The sequence below is a fragment of the Peromyscus californicus genome, unplaced genomic scaffold, assembly GCF_007827085.1.
Source record: "Peromyscus californicus insignis strain IS unplaced genomic scaffold, ASM782708v3 Scaffold_3__1_contigs__length_106647218, whole genome shotgun sequence".
NCBI lineage: Eukaryota > Metazoa > Chordata > Mammalia > Rodentia > Cricetidae > Peromyscus > Peromyscus californicus.
This window is the reverse complement of record NW_026294551.1, coordinates 13,837,785-13,861,112: the sequence shown is the minus strand read 5'-3', so window position 1 is coordinate 13,861,112 and position 23,328 is coordinate 13,837,785. Positions and strand designations below refer to the sequence as shown.

General features: G+C 41.7%; 1 protein-coding gene across 8 annotated transcripts in view; it reads left to right on the top strand.

The window, feature by feature from the left end:
• The window catches only part of Cep112 (centrosomal protein 112), a 494,900-nt gene that overhangs the window by 342,668 nt on the left and 128,904 nt on the right, over nt 1–23,328 (top strand). The window lies entirely within an intron of this gene.

Genomic DNA, 23,328 nt, shown 5'->3' with positions numbered 1-23,328 from the left:
TCCAGTGACTCAGGCTGACTTCCCTCCAAGAGATCGCATGCCAGCATAAAAAGTCATTTTTGGCAACCCCTACCCATTCATATTGAACAAATATTTGAAAAATACCTCGTCCTTTCTCTTGAGAACTACTTTGGAATTGTCTCTTGAAATTAGAATGTGTGTTTCAGCCCAGTACTGCTGCCTAGCACATTCAGAAGTCAGCTTCCAATTTACATTCTGTTCTTTGTCCCCATCCTTTCATTATGTATTCGCATAATGAGCAATAGCGTGTGTTCCAGGCGTGGAATGCCAGCCATCTGATGGGCTTTGGCTGGTGGTTGATGCTGAGAACTTTGGTTGTTTCTAAATGGCTTCAGAGAACCATTCACACCTTAACAGCAGCAGAAAACTCCCTGGACCTGATGCTCTAGGTGAGGGCAGTTAGATCTCAAAGCAGCATTTTCCTTGGCTTCACAGTAGTGGATGTTATTGTAAGTGTCTGCATCACGCTGTGTTTCATCTGTGAGGAGCAGCGTCAGGAAACCTTTGTAAATACAGCTAAAAGGAGAACAAATCGTTTTGAAGAATGCAAAAGGTGATTTTTCAGTGACTTTGCTATAACAATACTTAAAACATGGAGAGTAATCATACAGAGCAAAGAAAAATAAGTTTGATGTGTGTGTGTGTGTGTGTGTGTGTGTGTGTGTGTGTGTGTACACCTTTTAAGCCTAGATGGTATTGAATAAAATAAAAGGCTTTAAGAGATTAAAAAAAAAAAAACTTTTGAGACAGGCACAACCAACCTCCTCACTTTACAGGTGAGGACTTGGGATTTGGTTAATGGCATGTTGCCTATTTATTTCTGTTTGTGAGATTTTTGCCCTCCATAGGTTATGAGACAAACAAACAAAAAACGAAAATACAATCTGTTTCTTTTTCATGTTCTGGCTATTTAACACTGTCTTTCAAGCCCTTTTAGCTTACACAGGCACACTTTTCATCTACAGTTGGTGCTCTTGGCCTGTTAACTGTTTCCATTGCCTGAGCTGAGCTGTGGAGTTTGTTTAAATGGTTTCAGTTACATAAAAGTTTCATTTTAAGTGGATATCTCCTCCACTTATGTCCAAATAACCAAATGGTCATTAATTTCTAATTTTCAAATAAACAAATGGATCCCATTGTATAAGCAAGGGAAGACATGAGTTAGGTTACCCCTAGCAACAGTCACTCCTAGCATTGTTTTTAAAGGATTAAAATTACCTTGAAAGAATTGTAATTAGCACAATTACCTATTTTAAAATATTTATTCTGATAGTTTTAAAACATTTGCATGATAAAAGGGAAAAGCCCTTTAATCATAACTTCAGACCTACCCCAAAGCACAGACTGAATTTAAATGATGAGAGCTGATATGTACATAGCATATGCATAAAACGTATGTACTGGGGCTAATATGATGGCTCAGAGGTTAAGAGCACTGGCTGCTCTTCCAGAGAACCTGGGTTCAATTCCCAGCAACCACATGGTGGCTCATAACCATTTGTGACTCCAGTTCCAGGAGATTCGACACTGTCACATAGACATACAGGCAGGCAAAACACCAATGCACATAAAAATAAATAATTTTTTTAAAAAGTATGTACCCTATATTTGTGAAATTATTAAGGCCACTCCACGTAGTTAAAAGGGAGGTTTGTTTTGTGGGGTAACTTACAAGTGAAGGGATAGTTTACAGGGTCTGGGAAAGGCATGGCATAGTCCTGCGGGGTTCTCTGGAGAACTCTGTGGTCTACCTCCAGCATCCAGGGTCCAGGAACCAAGAGAGCCCTGCATCCGGATCTTGGGTCTTCAGGGTCCTTGGCCCCGCCTTGTAGGCGTGACAGATACCAAAGCCTCAATGGGGGTTGGAACTTCCAGATCAAAGCTGGAAAGTCTACCCACTACAACCCTATTTTTCCTGATAGTAACAAATTAAAGTTATAATACAGTTAAAAAGCCAAGTATAGTGGCACACACCTGTAATTTCAGCACTTTTTGGAAGCAGGGGGATCATGAGTTCAAGGCCAAACTGAGCTTTATAGCAAAATCATGTCAGGGGAGTGGGGGAAGCTTATTAATTAAAGAAAAAATGGAAATGTAGTAATAGTTGAAATACAATTCAGTTTGGGTTCTGTTACTTAATGTGTAAAGTGAACAGCTTTTTTTCGATCAAAGTTGCTAAAATCATTGATTTGTTATCATTCATTTCCTTGACTTTTTCCTCTGGCTATATCACACACACATACACACACACACACACACACACACACACACACACACACACACACACACACACTAATAGGAATAATAAGTGATAGTCACTCAACAGGCATTTTGTTCTGAGTTCTCTAACAAATATTTTAATTTATTTTATGTTCCATTACACCCCTTAGCCTTGATCCTTTTTTTTGTCTGTTTCATTATTCTTTATCATCTGTAACTTTTTGGAAACTCGTCACATGAAACTACTAAATTAGCAAATGTCTTGAAATCTGTACGTAAAACCCAAATTACCTCCAGTTCATCTATTCATGTACTACTCAATGCTTTAAAAATACCAAAGATAGTCCTGCATTCTTTGAAAAAGGAAACGGCCCTTTAATTTCCCACTGACCTCAACCCCAGCTCCATGCCCAGCACTTAGCTCTCTTGTCATAGATATTTCCATTTTTCTCTCCGTCACTTAGCTTCTGGCTCTCAGGCAGCCTGCCTGTCCTTAACGGGGAGGCAGGCACCTGTGACAGCAGTAGGAGCCTGGTGCATGGCGGTGGTCTTCATTGCCCTCACTTCTGGAGGCTTTTCTTCCGGTTCACCATCTTGCTATTCATCACAAGTCCCTGATTCTGAATGGGGTTTTGGAGCAAAAGTTGGAAGAATTCCTTTCTGTTTATTTCATTGGCGCTTGCTGGGTATGTGGAGGCAGTCTCTGTTACCTGATCGCTTGTGGCAGCTCTCATGGGCTCCCCCAACTCATCTCCAGTCCTCTAGCAGCTCGAGAGCCCTTGCAGCTTTCCAGCCTTCTCCTCTGCCTCCTCACTTGCCCCACCTCAGTTTCCCCAGCAGTTCAGGGAATCTTTTTAAGAAAAGGATTTTCTGAGCATAGCAGTGGGGAGACAACGCTGAGATTGGACACCCAGTCCAACCCCAGACTGCCTGATAACTGGTGCACAAGGGTCAAGCCCCAGTCTGTCTTCCTTAAGAGCCTAAGCTACTCACTGTTAGGCCTCCCTCCAGGTCCAAACAGGGCATCCCTGAACATGAATGAAATAACCAAATGTCCAGGTAGAAAGCCTGGCTCCACCCTTCTGTCTGCCTGAATGATGGAACAAATCTAAGAATTTTACATTCTAATGGCACTGAGGGTTGTACACATCCAGATGCAGATATGGGGACATGTGTAGATAATTAGAGAGAGGCAGAGTCACCAGGAAGCTCAATTTTCTGGAACCAAGTACATCTGTCCAAAGAAATAGTCAACAATGGTACATAAACAGCAAGGATGCTAATTGTGAAACCTGCTTCCCCACCCCCCACTTTCAACTGGATCAGCTGAGCTCTCTCAAACTGAGGACTGAGATTAGAGATGATTAGAACCCAGTGATGTCCATTCTGAGCTAACTGTGGGTTTCTGTGGGTACTAAAGTCATGCTGTAGAGAACCTGTGAGGGAGAAAGCAGTCTACAGAATCCACTGAGGGCACCTGTGTACACACTGTAGCGTGGTAAAATACTTTGGATGATAATTTGGCAGTGCCTATCACTAGTAAATGGCTTAGGAGGCCTGCTTAGCCTTTGACCCAATTCTAGAATTCACCCCCAATACAATGATTAAAGTGTCATACTTGCTTTAGTCATGAAATGCTTGGCCATGGTATTGAGTTTCTGTTCTGTGCCAGGCACCTGTGACATCAGCATTCTCTGTCTCCACCCCATCTCTCACCAGAGGAAGTAAACTGAAACCCTGTCAGAGAAGGTTGTGTATGCATATTGAAGACGTTCACAAGATGCTCTGCTAGGAAAGTAAATAAAATGTCTATCAAAAGAAGAATGCAATTACATATCAGAGTTTGACTTCTACATATCTCTGAAAAGTGGATTTGTAGTGAATTTATTTTTATTTTATTTTATGTGTATGGGTGTTTTGCATGTACATGTATCTATGCAGCACATGCCTGTCTGGTATCCACATAGGCCAGAAGAGGGAGGGCATCAGATCCCCTAGGACTAGAATTACAGGAGTGTGTACATGTACCGGGTGCTGGGAATCAAACCTGGGTCCTCTGGAAAAACAAGTACTCTTAACCACCGAGCCATCTCTCTAGCCTGTGGATTTTCTTGATGTATTTGAATTATAGCATCACTATTTAAAAACAAATATTTGTTGGTTTATCTCATTTCTACATTTAAAGTCATTAAAGCTTGTAGAAGGGATTATCCCTGGGGCTGAGAGAGGGGTCAGTGGACAAAGGCACTCCCATCAAGCCCGGCAACCTGAGTTCTGCTCTCCAGAACCCACACCATGGAAGTCATCTCATGCCAAATGGATAGCCTTGCTTCTACACATGCACCATGGTACATGCCTTCCAAAAAGAAATGGATGAATGTAATATTTTAAAAGAAAGGATTATCTCAGATGAACACCCAAATGCAACTCTACTTGATGGCTTGGAGGAACAACTTTATTATATTCTTGTAGTTCTTAGAATCAAGAGTTGGGCAGGGGCAATTGAGAGGCTCTTTTGCATCCAGTGCATCACTGGATTTCATTTAGGAGAAAGCTTAACTGAGGCTGAAATGTCTGAGATGGTTACAGACCCTCCTTAACCAAGAGAAGTGGGCCTTCAGAGATGTGAGGAAGAGCCTGCATTTGACATGAAGCTGCACTAGGAAAATGCAGAATCACTCCCACCACATTCTGCTGGCCAGGACAGGTCACCAGACCAACACTGAACCAAGTCCAAAGAAGTGGACCCTCTTTCCCAATGAGGCTGGCAGAGATTATATGAGCAAGGTAAATCCATCACAGTCATCTATGGGGAATGAATGAAGTTTAGGATGAGTGTGCATTGTTGACATGAGCACTACCATGTCCCAGACCCCAATGACTCAGACAATGGGATGACAAGGGCTTCCCCTGGTCCCAGTACAGATGTTTGTAGTGTGGACAGATAGCATCCACCACTGCTTCCTCCTCCCAGATGACTACAGCCCAAGACTGTTCCCCTACAGAGACCCCCTCCCAATACCAGCTAGCCTGCCTCCTCCTTCAGCTGCATAATAAAACCACCTGCTGGATCAGCTATATGATAAACTCTGTTTCCCAGCTGCTGATGTGCCTCCATCAAAGTACACGGCCCAGCCAACCCCAGCTCTTCAGTATGTGTGTCTGTCTACTTTTACTCCCCATCACAAGTCAGGTCAGTGCCCAAGTTGTTCAGGTCCCAGCAGTCATTCCTCAACTAATAGTGAAAAGGCTTCTGTCCCCACAGTCTGAAGTCTATATTGATAATGTCACAATAAAGTTACACCTTTCCTTCTTAATTTTACTTTTTAGAGTAAATCTATTCTGTAGTTTGTTTTTTTTTAATTTTTTAAAAAATATTTATTTATTTATTTATTACAGTGTTCTGTCTGTGTGTATCCCTGCAGGCCAGAAGGGGCACCAGCTCTCCTTACAGATGGTTGTGAGCCACCATGTGGTTGCTGGGAATTGAACTCAGGACCTCTGCAAGAGCAGCCAGTGCTCTTAACCTCTGACCCATCTCTCCAGCCCTATTCTGTAGTTTTATAAAAATATAAAATAACATATGCTCAAGACATTCTTTAGAATTTATTTTAAAAGATAAATGTTTTTTTGGGTCATCCCAAAAGTTACTAACCGGAAATAACCAGCCTAGAACCAATGTGGACATCATTTCAGATATCCTGTTACACATAAAGGGGGGAAATACAACTAGACTCATAGAGTGAATTCTATTTTCAGTATTTTCCTTTGTTTAGGAGAACATGTAGCTTTACTTTAATTCCACAAATTAGGAAGTTGGGACTAAAGCAGAAGGGAGTCTTGAACTGAGGGACAGATAGAGTGATCTGAGGCTGAGAAACGAGTGCATTTGCATAGTCAGCCTTCCTTCCCCTAGCCCTTCCTTCCCGTCCTCCCTTGGGTAGTGTTGCTAGGTTCATGCTGTTCAGGCTTACGATGTTGAGTCATGGTTAGCAGCACCCTTTAGCTTAGTCCTCGTGTTGTATGGATGCAGTCATACACTGTGCCTTTTCCTCAGCATCTCCATCTAGAGCTTTACCTTGATTTGGTGCTTAGTTGGCCAGGTCGTTCTCAATGGTCCTCTCTACTCAGAGCTTTTTGTGATTAAGACTGTCTACTGGTCAAGCCTTGTACTTGAGACATGTGACATAGGTACTGTGTTCTCACTCACCTTTTCTTCCAGTGTATACCTATCACTCGTGTAATGTTTGGAGGAGGGGGGAGGGGGGCAGGTGTTTGGTGGTTTGGGTCTTGGTTTGGATTTTTTGAGACATGGTTTTTCTAAGTAGCCCTAGCTGTCCTGGAACTCTCTCTGTAGACCAGGCTGGCCTAGAAATCAGAGATCCACCTACCTCTGCCTCCTGAGTGCTGGGATAAAAGGCGTGTGCCACCACCACCCAGTTTTATGTGACTTTAATGTTGCTGTGAAGAAAACTATGAGGATCTAGTGTTCCTCCATATAAATAACTGGCTTTTGATGGAATTCCTAAAGAGTCTTTCTCATGTAGGTTCAGTAGATGAGCCAGGGTCTACACGGCTATTAACCAGGGTACCTCTAAGTGTTAGAATTGACCACAGGTACCTTTGAAGCATAAAAACCCTCTTATCTGGTTACAGAAAACTGACCTTTGCTGTTTGCTGCCTGTTCTGCAGACTGAGGGAAAGGGAAGGGAGAATGGGAGCAGAGGGAAGGACGCAGTGCTGCCGAGCTGGCTTTTCTCCTTTGAGAATAATTAAATAATATCTCTCCAGGTTCACATTATAAGCTGCAAAGGGGCTGCTCTGTCTCCTTGAGCTCTTAGTTATCCATGCTTTTGACACCCATGAAGTACAGAAAAGGTCATTCCCTCAGATAAAGCTGGTCCTCACCTGGTCCCCTACTTCATCCATCTTTCCTCCTCCCATCCCAAGAGCAAAAAGATGAGGCTCCTACACAGTCTTAGTCTCCCCAGATTTGGTAATGTTAGTGAGAATGCTTAGAATCATAACAGAAAGATGTTCTGGAGACAGTGACAGGCCTTGACATAGAACCACTGTGAGTCTCTCCAGTGTATTCCAGAATCTTCTTTTCCCTGAGCACAGGCTTTTGATAGTGTTTTGTATTTTATCAACATGACTATCTTCTATCTTTCTGTTAATAAGTCTTGGCTGGTTTCTACTTGGGTTTGTGTGGTTTTGTTGTGTGGTGGGGATTGAACTCGTGACCTTACCCATTCTAGGTTCATGCTATCCCACTGAGCTAAAACCCAGCATCTAGTTTTTGGTCCTGTTTACTCACTCTGTTTGGTATTGGAAGGAAATTATCAGTGATCTGATTTTAAAATCGTGATTGATTTCTCTATAGCATTAACAAGTAACTTGTGTTGGTCAGCAGTTGCCACAATGATGCAGTGTTAAAGCCTCCCAAATCCAGAGCTGTTTAATACCCAAACTTTTGTTTTCTTGCAGCATGTCTGTGGGTCAGTGATGGAGACTTTGTGCACCGTTGGTTAGACTTAGTCTTTCAACTGGATATAGCCCACTCTACATGTCTGTATAATCTTTTTGGATTTGTAGCTGCCTGGGATGTCCTCTTCATGGTAGATTCTAGAGATATAAGAGGATGGGTGGAAATATATCTGCCACCTCTGCTCATTTGTGTCTGTAGCACTGGGGCAGAGAAATTATATTCCTGTTCTCCGAACATCTGTGTACTGTGGTTTTAACGTACAGAAACTAGACTCTAAGCGCTTCTGTATTTCCATAGCAACACCTTCCCGGTCATCTAACTGACTCATCCCTCATTTCCACTTCTAGTGTCCCTCTCCTCTGCCTTCTTTAGCACTTAGTAATAGTTTATGCACACCACATGTTGGCCTCTTGTTCCTGCAGTCCCTGAGAATCTCATCTCTTCATGTCAACTTTCACACAAATGAATTTTCAATTTTGTTTTTCTACCCTGAGCCTACAACCTCTGTTTACTTGTTTGTTTACTTTTTGTTAATTTATTTGACCAAGGTCTTCTTAAGTAGCCTTTTGCCTCAGCCTTCTAAGTACTGGGATTAAAGTAATAGGCTGCCATACCCTGTTTTGGCCCACAGTTCTAGCCACCATTGAACATTTCCACTCAGATAGTCCATGGCTAGCTCAAAGTAGACATCTTATGAGACTGAATTCTTCTTCTCTTGCTCTTCCCAAACCCAAGCTACTCTTCTCCTAGTACTGGATATTGGGATCAAATCACCATCGTCCAGGTGAGAGTCCTGGAAACCCTCTTGAAGGGATTTTTCTCTACCCTTATCTCTCATAAATCAGTCCTCAGGACAACTCCTAAATGTCTCTAGACACACACCTCATTCCCCTGTCACTAGTTCCTAGCCTTACTCAGAACTGCATCCTCTCTGGCCCTGCCTCATACGCCTTCTCCTTTCTAAAATGATTGCCATAGCTCTGTCCCTTACTCTGATGATAAAGTGACAGTTCTAGAACACAAATAATGGCATATTGTTTGTAGCTTCAAATCTGTCAGTAGCTTTCCATTTCCTACAGAAGAAATCTTAAACTTGGTCTCCTAACAGAGGAAACACACTCATCTAAAACTGCAGTTCTGAGGTTTCCCCGTCCCCCATACTTTCATTCTTCAAGGTCCAAACTGTTTTCATATTGGCACAGATACATCACTGTGCATGCATTTCACTGTTTGTGCAGCAGCAGTGGTAGATGAAACTGCCGGTCCCAGGCAACCATTCTGGAACCATTTCTTCCTTCCAGTGACATGTGGTTAACACGAAGAGGAAGCAACTGAACGCCTGCTTATCAAATCCCAGGTCTCGAGACAGTGCTCCTCGTACTAACAGGCCGTGCGCATCCAGCCCGCCTGCACCCATTGAAGCCAGTCGCTCATCTCTCAGAAAGGCAGTCCTGCACCAAGTGTGGGGGCACGCCACTCTTCTGAAAGGATTGACAGCCTGTGCTTATTCACACTCTGGTATCTGACAGGCATTTTCTTGAAAATAAATGAAGTGAGCCTGACATGTCAAGGATAACAACTGACTGTCTTGTTGCTAATAATAAAATTTGCCCTTTCAAGCAATAAGTTAGAATTTTGGAAAACTGGTATCATTGTTGTGAGCTTGACAGCTTGGCAATGCTGAAAGTTTTCTGATGAGATCGGTGACTTTGCAGGTAGTAAGAACGGGGCAGGAAGAGAATGAAGGATCTCTAGTTGAAAGATTTCTATGACTCATTATACCGTGTTTTCAAATGATCAATGCCTGATGCTACAAAGCCCTTCATGAGTAAAAAATCCATTCGATGCACAGAGACCAAGGGATTTTAATGTAACTGCATACAAAGTTCACCCATGAGAGTTTCAGATTCCGAATTACAGTATGAGATCAGAGGACATCTTTTCTCCCCTTGCATCATGTGGGTTGTAGAGACTGACATCACCAGGCCTGGTGAAGGGCACCTCTCCCTACTGAGCCATCTTGCTGGCCCTGGGATGGTTCCTTTTTAAGAATGAAGTGGGATTTTAAAGCTAAACTCTGTGAGAACAGCTTGACTGGTGCCCTGCTTCTCCCCACCTCATTGGCTGGTGAGTTTCAGCATCCATGCCAACCCACAACCTCCAGGACTGGGGAGCAAGCCAGTAAACAGTGTTCCACAGCACCTCTGCATCAGGGCTCCTGCTCCCAGGTCCCTCCCTTGAGTGCCTGCTCTGATGTCTTACAAAGATGGAGTGTAACCTGAGGGTTGTACGCTGAAATAAACCCTTTCCTCCCAAAGAAAATAAACCCTTTCCTCCCCAAAAATTACTTTTTGTCATGGTGTTTTATCACAGCACTAGAAATCCTAACAAAGGTAGGTATGAAATGAATACCGATGAACAGTAAAAAGGAGGTCTTTTAGGTCCCAGAGGCTAGCCAGAGACCAAGTTTCTGTTACAAAGAAGTCAGTTAAGTCAACACAGAATTGTGTAATGAAATGAACTTAGCATTAGCTCTTCAATCAAGTAGGAGTATACATAATACAGAGCTTATGACTACATATGTTATTCATATATGTATCCACACACATACATGTAAGAATATGATAGAAATTGTATATGTGTGCATATATTCATAGACATGTATACATAAGAATATGATAGGAATTATATATGTGTATACATATTCATACACATGTATATATAAGGATATGATAGGAATTATATGTATATATGTATATTCACACACATACATAAAGAATATGATAAGAATTATATATGTGTATATATACTCATACACATGTATACATAAGAATATGATAAGAATTATATTGTATTATATATTTATATTCACACTTATATACATGTAAGAGAATGATAAGAATTATATATGTGTATATACAATCACACATGGACATATAATAGGATAGGAATTTTATATATATATATATATATATATGTGTGTGTGTGTTCATACACATGTATATGTAAGAATATGATAGGAATTATTCAATAATTTTGGTTGTGAGGCTTAAATTTATATATTTTGGCAATCGTGTTTATTATATTGCCCTCAAACTATCACTAATATGGTTCAGAATTATTAGAGTAACAAAAACTTCAAACACATATTACATTCTTAACTATTAAAAAGCTAAATGATCCGTATATTGTCCAGTTGTTGATTAACCACAGCCATTATTTTTTGGACACTGCTGTAGTAAAATTAGCCACACCAGTCACTCCAGGCTTATAAAGTACAGTGGGTGAACCAAGCCACTGGTTCTGAAGAATCTGTTTCTCTTATTCTTGTAATTACTGTCCCTCACATCCTCATCCATTTGCTCATCCAAGTCTAATTTATTTTCTGGTTTAGTATGTACAAAGCAGTGTTTAAGGGCTCAAAAGTATTTTCCATAAAGCTTGAAAGATTTTGTCCACTGAATAAAGAATCTTTGCGGTGAGTTTTGAAATGAAGTAAAAGTCTGCCAGAGGCTAGAACTGGCGGGGAATCAGGGAGGTGAGAGCTGTTCACCTCCCCTTTGCTCTCTGTTCTCACTACTTCTCCAACTCTGAAGCAAGGTCATAACTCACTGCCACAGTTACCGAGCTTATCTTTAGGAAAATGGCAACTAGGATTATGATACTGTGACTGACTTCCTTTTGAGTGAGCAGGCAAGTCTTCTTGGGTGGGGTGGAAAACTCCTTTCTATTCTTAGCATTATTAGTTCTAATTCAGGAGGGCACAAAGAAAATGCCACATTCTTTTGTGTCCTTAGAACACGCACACAGGGAAGGCAAGAAGTAAATAACTAATAGGTCCCAAAGAAAGCCATTTGAGGCCAGGCCAAGATTTCTTTCTGTGTCTCAATGCTACTAAAACCCCTCAAGAAGCTTGCAATTTTATTCTTTAGAAACTGGTTCATATAAGCTCTTGGTGCAGTGAGAACTGCCCAAGTTTATGAAATATTCCTTTCCCTCTCCAGCCTTCTGGTAACACAGAGCAGGTTTCTAGATGGCCTACTGGCGGCCGACCTCTTCTTGTGAACTCCAGTCAGTGGCTGAAGAGAGAAGCATCACTGTTTTAAAAGCTCTTTCCTGTGCCTGCAAGCAACACTTTTTACAACATTTCTCCTTGATCTGAAATCTCTGCTTGGACATCTGGCCTCACAGTGAGGAACTTCAATACTCAAGCTTCAAAGAAAGGGCTTAGCTCTGGGGGTGCAGAGGGGCCGTAGGAATGTTCCACAATATCCTACAGAATAGTCCCCAATATTTCCTCAGATGAACTTCTGTGCGCTCCGAGGGTAATGCTAACTATCGTTCAGGAACCTGGCTCTGGCCTCCGGCCTCCTGTGGGCACTTCCCAGGAGTATGTAAGTTTTGTTCCCCAGACATGCAAGGTGGCACTCTATTAGATTCTGCCTAATGAGGCAAGATATGTTTTATAAGGTTCTCACGTGTGACAGCTAAATTGAAAGGGGTCTGCTGGGGGTGGAGAGGTTCATGGGGAGGGGAACCCATAAAGACAAATTATGTTTAAAATGCCACAATGACACATAATTCGTAAAAGGTATGAGCTCTTTTGTTATATTATCACAAACATTTGCCCCTTGCTGCCATAGTTAATCCTGAGAATGCAGTGGTATCACTAGTTCCTAGAGCCTTGGTTTACACGTAAGAGGCACTCGTTTGTCCAGATCACTTCCACCAAAACCTACGTAGTCAGTTCTTGCTCTTGAGATGCTTACAGTCCAGATTATGGGGGGGAAAAAAAGAGTGAATCAAATCATAGGTCCACATGTCCTATTCTACATTCCTGAAGTCTAGGAAGCTACAATTCTTCTCAAAAGGTTGTGGTTAACATGTTTACCAACAGATCTACCTGATATTGAGGGCATTTATAAGCTCTATTATGCTATTTATTAAACATCTTATGCATTTTACTTTTCACTTTTGTTTTTGTCTGAGGATTGTGTATTGTCTCAGTCACTCCCTGTGGAAAAGCACCCTATTACTTCCCTAGAACCTGCAGACTCTGGTTTCTACCCCAGGATCTGTGTGAGGGGCTGGTTCAGTATTACAGTGCTCCAAAAACACCACTGAGGAGAGGAACACAATTCACATGGGCTGCTCACTCTGAGACATCATGGAAGAGGCAACACTTAAGTCCTAAAGGGGAAGGGTATTTTACACAGAGCTCACAGATGTATGCATGAGTTTTTTAGACAATCCAGGACCACCTACCCAGGGGGCAGCACCACCTGTGGTAAGCTGAACTGTCCCATATCAATAGCTAGTTAAGAAAGTACCCCACAGTTTGCCCACAGACAGTCTGATGGAGGCATTTTCTCAGTTGAGGTTCCTCTTCCCAGATGACTCTGGCTTGTGTCAAGTTTTCACAGGATCTAACCAGGATATTGCCTCTTCAAAGTCACCATCATTCTATCTCTTGCGTCCCTGAACTGTTCCTAGAACAGCACTTTGGTCTTGTTTTCCCATACCTCAGCCTCTTTGCAGGCAACAGCAGCATCCAGAGATAATCTTACATGAGTGATATGCTGGAGGCAGCCTGCATGACTTGAACAAGCCGACGGCTCTGCTGTCAGGAGTCCTGCCATAGTACACCGTGAATAAGTGCACACTGTCACATTGCTATTTTTGGAGACCCAGGACTGAGACCCGGGTCCATTGCTGCAGCAGTTCTGTGAGGTCCCCCACTTTCTTGATGAAATTGACTCCCAGTTTCAGTCTCCATGATGATGGTGCTCCTCAGCCTTATTGTCACAAGAGGTGTATGGTCATGCATCCAGACAGACCTACTATAATAGCCCTCTGCAGCTCTTAATAAGAGCTACCAACTAACCTCTTGCTCCTCTCTGATATAGGTATCATTTTACCCTATTTTTTCCATTCTTAAATTTCCTTTGTAATCAGTATAATACAGAAATGTTGCAAAGCAACCTGTTACATCTTCTCTGTTTTTCTGTGTATAATCATCTTTTTAGTTCCTCATGCCATTTGGTTACACCCAACTATTTTCCTTCTAGATCGGGGGTAATCAAACTTACTATAAAAGACTAGATGGTTTAAAAAAAAATATAGTCTTTGCAGGCCATGGACACTATCACAACTGCTCAGCAATTTCCATTGTAAAAATGCAGTGATAGATAATCTGTCCATAACTGGCTGTGGCTATGTTCCAATTAACTTTATTTATAAGAACAGGCTTAGTGCTGGGTTTGGTGTGCTGGCTGTGGCTTGCAAATCCCTGCTCTATCAGCTCACTCCACTCTTGCTTTGTATGCTTTTCCTCTTCCTCCGAGTGTGTTCTCACGTTGACATTCTGGGTTTACCTCTCCTCTTCGCTTCTACTGTGAGCTTACCTCATCTGACTTCAGCTATCACTTCTCTGGAGATGATTCCCAGAAGCCCCTGCCTAGCTCCTGGTTGGGTCCTGTGTCTTACACAACCTGTAAATCACCTTCTTGGGGAGGATGTACTATTTCCGAGTCAGAAGCCTCATCCTCCCCGTTGGCTCTTCCTTCCCATCTACAGGGGTACCCTCAGTCTTTCTGTTTCCTGTTAGAAACTTGAGTTCATCTCTGTCCGTTTTGTTCTTTCACCCCATTTTATCTTGTCTATCACTAGAGTTCTTAAACATATTTCTTACTTTCTGATAACCCTATTCAGAGCTTTTCTTGATTTATAATTGATTTAAAACTGCATCTCCTCAGCTGATGTCCTTGAAAAACTCTCAGTGCCATTCCAGGGTGAAAAACTGTCAGCAGATTCTTAGACCACTGTGATATCCCCACATTACAGGAGTGTACAGAAGTCGGTAAATACTCAGACCCCTGTCCCCAAGGAGCAAAGGTGTAAGATGGGATTCACAGACAGAACATCAGTGTTTGGCAAACATGAGACATGCGTTCCTTCTCACTCAAGAGGAAAGAAATGGACACCAAAAGTGTACTTTCAAGGGTCCAGCTACCATCAGATCAGCATGGATTTTGAATTTGGAAACAACTGAAGGTAAAGGTTTAGGAGTTACATGGACTTGTGTACCATTAATGGGAGGAAACTCAGTGTAGCCTGGATCCTTTGGTCCAGCAGGTCCACAGAAAAGAATTCATCTTATAGAAGATGTACCTGCAGGTGTAGTCAATGTCTTTTTGGGGTTACTAGAGCAAAAATCCAGGGAAGCAAATGATAATAAGTCTGTACAATGAAATACTTACAAGTGGGTGCCAGTGACATTGGAGCAAGATTGCCAGTATGTAGTGAGTAAAAAATGCAGATGGCCATGCTTGTACATTTAAATACATTTAAAATGTCCTGACTGGGTCGAAAAACCAAAAAAAAAAAAAAAAAAAATGTCCTGACTGGGTCTCAAATGGGTAATGATCGTTAGGGGTCTGGGCTTCTTTACTTTATGTCTTATGATGTCTTAACCTCTTAACAATGGCTACCCAACTGTCAAACCTCAAGATCAAACTTTCCCCTGGCTGTCAAGCTATGCAGCCCCCTCTGGTCTCTTGATGCCCGTGCTGTCCTAGTCAAGCTGCCTGACTGCCCATGAGCATCTCCTATGTTCCTAACACTTGCTTCCTCCTGCAGCTGTCTTCCCCTGCTGCCCCCCTCCCCCTGGCAGCCTCTGCACCTGCTAGAGCATGCCTGTGATATTAGCAAAACTGTTTCAAGGTCACATCCACCTCCTCCATGAAGCCTTTCTTCCAGCCCAGTGCTTGGAGACTCTACACATCATAAAAATCCTGCTGTGCTTAAGTTTCATGTCTCCTGCTTCTGGTTTCTACACAGTAATGGGCACTCAGGAAATGAGTCTAAACTGTCTTAAAGAATACAGTCCTTGGTTATTAAACATTTTATACCTATGATTGACTTTTATAACAATGGCTGTAACTACATCAGTCCTAACTTTGGTGTTAATGGAAGTGGACAGGCTTGTAAGATGGCTCATGGGTAAGGACGCTTACCACTAAGCCTAATGACTTGAGTTCAATTCTCCCAGAACCCACATGGTAGGAGGACACCGAATCTACAAGTAGTCCTCCAAGCTAGACACACACTGGTGCGTGCACACACACTAATTCACTAGCTAATCAATTAAATGTAACATTTTAAGGAGAAATTGAGGGCAGTGATACAGTTCATCCAGTAAAGGTACCTGCTGCCAAGCTTAATAACCTGAGTTCCATCCCCAAGACCAACAAGGTGGAAAGAGAGAACTGACTCCCACAAGTTGTTCTCAGACCTCCATATGTGTGCCAGTGTCTTCTCATTCGTGTATGCGTGCACACGCATAAATGAAACGTCGTGACAAAGTTTAAGGAGAAGCTGGTATTGTCACACCTCCTTCTTCCCACAAATTTGCAGTCAAATTCATGAGCAAACTAAGATATAGACATTCTTGATGTGTTAGCATTTTTAACTACTTGAAATAATTCACATGCTATAAACATAAAGCTAATCATAAGTCTTTCTTCCTAGCAATCTGATGAGATCATCTCACTTGAAGGACTAGGAAGTAGAATTTGGAGGGAGATGAGAAGAAGATGGCTAGGGCAAATGTAATAACCTGAGGAATAGAGCATGACAGTGTCTCCAGGGGTGGGGTGGACAGCTTTGAGGACAGCAGGATCACCTCTGCAGAAGATATAAGGGGCTAGATTGACATGCAGAGAAAAGCCCCTGGAGCAGTTGGGCTGAGAGCCCGCTGCCTGTTGGTGGACCTGCTTTCAGCCTGTCTTTGTTGCTGCAGAGCTCAAACACTTGACTCCAACAGGGGTAGGCTGAGATACATGGATACTTTTTTAAAAAGAAGATGCAATGTGTCTATATATGCAGGCTGTGTGTGTGTACTTTTTCCACAAAAAAAATGTAGAATGAATATATAGAGATGTATTTATTTGGAATATTACAAAATATTAGGAAAATGGGGGTGTAATAAACAGTTCTATTACCACAAATAATTCGGCATCAATGTGTTTTCTAAATCAGGAGAAACAGCTGACAATTCTAACTCATGATTTTATACATACTACATGAAAAGATGGAGCTTTACATGAAAGTTCTAAGGAACTAAGTGAGAATCAATAAAATAAACAAATTACATGTAATATTTGACATGGATCATTTTCTCCAAATGCATATTGGTGGAAAAAAAATCAATGCAGTGAGTTTTGCTACCTGAAAAGAGTGAGTTGTAATTCCCAGGGGTATCAGGAGGAGGCTGTTGCCATCACAGCTACTGTAGCAAAAACTAAAGCTCTGGAGCAGTTCAGAGCTGGGGTGCTGGGTGGGGTACAGGAAGGCTTTAGTGCTGGAAGCACAGAGGAAAGAGTAGACTAAAACCAAAGAAACAGCCCCCATTTTTTTCCAGAGAGTGAGAATCCTTTGCTTTTATGTCTCTGTCACTTGCTCCAGCACTCTTCATAAAGCCCTCCAACCACTACCATAAATATTCATATGGCTGTTCAACATCTCATTAATAAAACAAGAGTCGGTGGTCAAATATTTCAGAGTAACAGATGATTTGCATCTCACCCTTGTTTAACTTTAAATCTCAAGCAATTAATAAATTAGACTCAAGAGCTTTTTAAGAAGTTACATTGTACATGCACCACAAATTGCGTTATTTTTATGTGTAAATAATGATGAAAGGGGAGATTGTTCCTTTGATGTCTATAAACTACACTGTAAAATATGCAGAAACATTCTTGAGTTTTGTTGGAGCCAAAACAAACAGGCTGGTTCATCAAACAAGGCAGCAGCATTCTCAGGGACGAGTGTGACTTTTCCCTCTCTTTGCAGTTGCTCTTTTTCCATCTTTCATTCTCTTGCCGTTCCTAGTGGCAGATTCATGCCAAGTTCAAAAGTGATGTTAGCCTGCATTTCCTCGTCCAGAGAACGGGTCTCTGCCTATTCCTCCTGATGAAATTGCTTCCTACACGAGGCTTTCCAGAACTCTGCTGGACTCCTGGCTTTCATGCAAAGAATCATTTTTGTCACTGGTAATTAATACACTATTGCTTAAAAACTGATTATTTCAGATTTTAATGAACACTAATGTTCCTGAGTGAAATGTTTACCTTTACTTTTCCAAGCTGGCTTATCTAATTTCATTTTTAAAATTTTTATTATGTCTGTTTTTATTCTGTACATACCTCACATATTGGAGGCTAGGGAGCAATTTGGGGTAGTCAGTTCTCTCTTCTCTGTGTGGACCTTAGGCTTGGCAGCAAGCACCTTTACCTGCTGAGCCCTAGCACTGGCCATCGTTTGCTTTTAAATTGTATCAGCAAACTTCTGTTTACAAACTCATTGAGTTGGGCCTTATCTTTTCTTTGGTGTGGTTAATAAGCCAACCCATTTCTTTGGTATACTAAGAAATAAATGTCTCCTTCAGTAATTGGCTGTGTGACTTCTGATGATCCTTCCTTCTCAGCAACCCCCTCCTCTCTCCCCCCACCCTCCCACCCCCCCACCCCACTCCACCCCCGCTCCTTTGTCTTCCTCATAAACAAAATGTTGGAGACCAATTTAGGAAAGAGGTCATGATTTGAAAGGCAGCTTTCTGGACAGTTCACCTAATTTAAAGGCCATTCCCAAGGAAGGAAATGCTAATCAATAATGATCTCTTGCTGGCTCCCCAATGTGGACATTCCACAAAGACTTAATGCCAAGATTGATTTGCAAAAAGCCTGAAGAATTTGTTTTCTAAGAGCAAACCAATTATTCTGAGAATCCAATTAGTTCAAATGACAATTTCTATGATGTTAGAGGATCAATGTGTAAATAAAAGGATCAATATGGCAGCGTTCTCTGTTTTCAGAAGGACGCAGGCACTGTGGGCTGCACACAGAAGCCAAGCACCTCTTTGGGCAGTTCGTCAACCTGGACAGATCTGATGTGTCTGTGAAACCCAGGCTTCTCACTGTGACTGTCCCTTCATCTTTCTTGAGGTTTAGAGGATAGCCTTAGACCAGCTTGTACATGTTGCACTAAAGAGAGGCATGAGGCCTTAATAACGTGGAATCTGGAGCCAGACTGCCTGGGTTCAAGTCTTGACTCCCCCACTTAGAATCATTTGTCCTCAGGCAGCTGACTTAATCTCTCAGTGTTGTGGGCTCCAAAATGACAATGATAACTAAGCTTGTCTGGTGGGAATTGTGAGAATTGAGTGAGTTAAGACATCAAAACACTGTCAATTAGTTAGTCGGCCCTACATATATTTATTTCCCCTCCCCCCAAGAAAACAGCCCTGTTTGGTAAGAGTCAGGCTGTGTTCAAGTGTAACCCACATTGGTTTCACTGAGTTCATCCTGTGGAAATGTCTGAGGAAACTGGGATTAAGGGAGTGGCCAACCTTTCAGGCTTTACCTTGAGATAAGAACATTGTAGTCCATCCCTTTTCAACCCCCAGTCACGGAACCATCCAGAAGCTCTGCAGGATTGGAATGCCTGTCCCTTTCTTGTGATATTTATCCAAGGTTCTAAAAAGTATGTTGAAGCTATACTGTTTCATGATGTAAAAAATTCCCTTTGTTTTTTCAGTAAACTCCCTAAAAGTCCTAAAACGTACAGACTTTTTGCTGCACTCTATCCCCCCAGAGAAAGTTAAACTAAATCTTCCCCCAAACAAGTCAATGGAGTTTAATGCATACTTGTCTACTAATTAAGGGGTCAGGGTATCAGTTGAAAGTTGAAAGAGTTCCTTTTTCAACCTCATCATTGATTATATTCTATAGAAATGTAGTAAATACTTGATAGACTATAAAATAGTAAATGCAGCTTTCAGTTAAATGTGATAGCAAAATACCACAGTTCACTTGAGCTTAGGCACAAGGCTGAGGTGATAAAATACCACATGTATAACTAGTCATTGTGCTTACCTCTGTATGGTTTGTTGAAGAGAATTAAATTTTAAATGAATAGAGAAACATAAGGAAATATTCTAGCTAAAAGGAGTTTCTGCTTCATTTGTTTTTAGAGTGTGAGCCTGTCACTTTAAATGACTGTCAGTAGACAGACTATTCAGTCAGCACCCCTGCTTTCATTCCTTCCTGACCAAGAGGTCAGCATTTCACCTAGAGCCGATTCTCGGGCTGCTAGCTTTCCATGACATAGGATACAAGAAAATTAAAACACCTAAACTGGGAGAGGCTAGAAATAAGAGTTCAAGTCCAAGAAAAATGCAAATCAGTACTTTATATTTATTATATAGCATCTTTAATATGCTTAGTGTGGTGGGGGACATTGAATAAAAATATATACATTCAAATGTCTGCCTTTCAATTAAAGCTTGCAGCCGAGAGGAAGCAGCAGAATGCAAAGTCTCGGGGGGGAAGCTGTTCGTCAAAGGGGAAGAGAAAAGGCAAGGACAGTGATTATAAAATGGCATTTCTGGAAATAAGCAAAGAAGTTTCAAAACCTGATTTTTGTTCTGTTTCCAGAGCTTTTGTATTCTCTGTCCTGAGACTCACTGGGCTTGTGTCTGTGAGATCATGGTAGATTAAAGGGAGTATGCGCGTGCTCAGTACAGCCCACGCAGCTGCTTGCCTGAGGCAGAGGACAGCCACTGAAAGGCTGCTTCAGGGGGCAAGGCCAGTTTTTAAATTCATGGAAAAGACTTTTAAGTGTGATGTGGTTTCAAACCCTAAAATATACACATTTTTTTTTAGCTGAGTAAATTATATTCCCCAATGAGAGCCCAGTCATAAAGGTTAGCATTATTCTAGGAATTAAAAAAAATGGAACATGTAAATATAAATTTTATGGCAGCTAGGAATGTCTCTAGGCTTAGATAGTTTGAACTATTGTTTAGAGACTCCTGGCTTTTTAAGGTTCAATAGTCAATTTTTTATTTAAAGGTTGTAGCATAAGCATACAATAGATACTTTCTAGAAGTCAGACAAAATGGGTCTCATAGCCAGTAGTACATTCCTAGCAAAGGTCCACAATCCCACAGTTCCCAGGCACCACCTTTTACAACATAATGCCTTCTCACTTGGTTTTTCTTTTACAATTCTTAGTTACTGTTCTATTGCTGTGAAGAGACACCATGACCAAGGCAACTCTTACAAGAGAAAGCATTTAACTGAGGACTTGTTACAGTTTCAGAGGTGGTATCATGACAGGGAGCATGGCAGGCAGGCCTGGTGCTGGAGAAGTAGCTGAGAGCTACATCCTGATCACAGGCCAAGAGAGAGAATGAGTGTGTAGGGGGGGGTGGGAACTGGACCAAGAATGGGCCCACCCCCAGTGACACATTTCCTCCAACAAGTCCACACCTCCTAATCCTTATAATCCTTTCAAAAAGTTCCACTCCCTGCTGACCAGGCATTCAAATATATGAGCCTATGGGGCCATTCTTATACAAACAACCACAATAGTCTCAGGTCCTTCTTGTGTCTGTCATTGTTGTCACATTTTGAATTGGTTACCCTACCTAGACTGCTGCAGGGAGAGATGTGTACATTGTATCCCAAACTCTGGACATATTTCTAACAGAAATAGTATTAGAAATACTAGATAGATCATACCATACAATTGCCGTAATACAATATTTGAGGCATACTAATGTTAAATACTCTTTCGACGTTCATTTCTTCCCCAAAAAGCAAATGTTGACTTGACTCTGAGGAGCCCCCTTTGGCTGCTTTCCCATCTCAGCCTCTTAAAAGACCAGGCCCATGCCTAGCCCCTGTGCTTTCTCAACACACATTTGTTTCTTGCTCTTTGCCTTTTTCTCTTTCCCAGTTTGGTATTTGGCAAACCTTACACACTCAGTAGATTTTTGTTGAATGAAGAAATGGATTTGGCATTTCCTCTGCCAACCATGAAACCACATTCTTAGAAGTGAGCAACTTCCTCCTACATATTTGAGTCTTACCAGCAGCAGCAGTAATGATAGTGGCCATTGTTGTTGAAATGATGATTATGCTGATGATGGTGGTAGGGATGGCATCAGTCATGAATCCCTGCATCTCGCCTGAGCTGCATTCCATCCTCCTGCCTAGAGCGTCTCTCCTCATTCACTTGCCCTTACCCACCACATTACATGATTACATTCACTGGCTCACCTTTTCTCTTCAGCATCTCTAAATAGAATATGTTCTGCCTCTGAGTTCTACAGCATTGTTCCCTGTTTCTCTGTTAGCAGATTCGTTCATTCCTACTACTCACATACTAACAACTGCAGAAGAATCACAACTTGAACCCCTGACCCTTGTATCCTTTCAGATACCAAATGAATAGACAACTCTGCATGGCTGATCTCTTGGTACTGAGACACAATACAGTTTTCCCTGCTCTCCTCCTCCTGACTTAAAGTCCCGGCTGACTTTTGTGCTCCCTCGCTACCTCCATCACACCACTGTTACTCTGCCTTAAGGAAGTAATGCTCTGTGTGGCTCCATTACCTCAACCACCTTCCTGCTCATGACTTTTCTCCTGGACTCTTCTTGGGTCTCTTACTCCCTCTGATCCTACTCCTTCATCTGTTCCCTGTGCAAATAAATCATCCACATGTCTGTACAGACCAAAACACAAGTTCCTCCACTGTGCAGACAGCTCCACCATCCTACTTGCCTGGCATCTTTCCCCAAACTCTGCCAAAGTAAGTGGTTGTTGTTACTAATGTGAACCCTTCCTTCCTTCTTTCTTAATCTTTCTCTTTTTACAATGTTTCATGTAGCTCAGGCTTGCCTTGGAACCTATATTTCTGAGGATGACCATTAATTCTTGATCCTCCTGCCTTTACCTCCGGAGTGCTAGGATTATGGATGTGCATTCTGTGCCAGTTTCATGCAGTGTTTGGGGTGCAAGCCAGGGTTTCATGCATACTAAGCATCACTATATGCCACTTGAGCCACATCCCCTCATACTGTTTCTTGTATATAAATCTTCCATGATGTGATACTTTTTGTGTCATTATTGGATTACTTGATTTAATATTTCAAAAGTGCATCAATTTTAAATAATCATAGGATATAAAAGTAGAATAGGTTGCCGGGATAACAGGGTTATATGCATATAATCCTATATTAACATATATATATATATATATATACATCTTAAAAAGAAGTATGCCTGTATGTATATTACTACTTTTCTGTGTATCTATGAGAGGAATTATGTTGGGGCTCAATGGTCAAAATTCTTAAGAAGTAGCACCTCATCCAACTTTGGCCATCACCACCTTTGTGCCTGACTCCTGGATCTGCTTCTGAGTGTAGACAACTGGGTTTAGAGAAAGTCTACCTTTTGGGTGCATTGGAACCAAGGGCGTGATTGGTATTTTGAAGAGAATGTGGGGGATATTTGCAGTATTTAGTCAAAGGACATAGTCAGAGCTTTCTTTACAAAGATGACCAAGAAACTGTTTTGCACAAAGAAAAATAAGTCATTTAGTTGTTTGTTCTTCAGCTCCTTGAAGATGAACTTGTGGAAGTAAGACAGTGTATTGGTCAACAGAGAAGAAAATAATAGCTTTGAAACAACATGAAAGCAGAAATACTGGGAGATGTTTGCAGTTGACTGCCCTCTGCCAGCTCCTA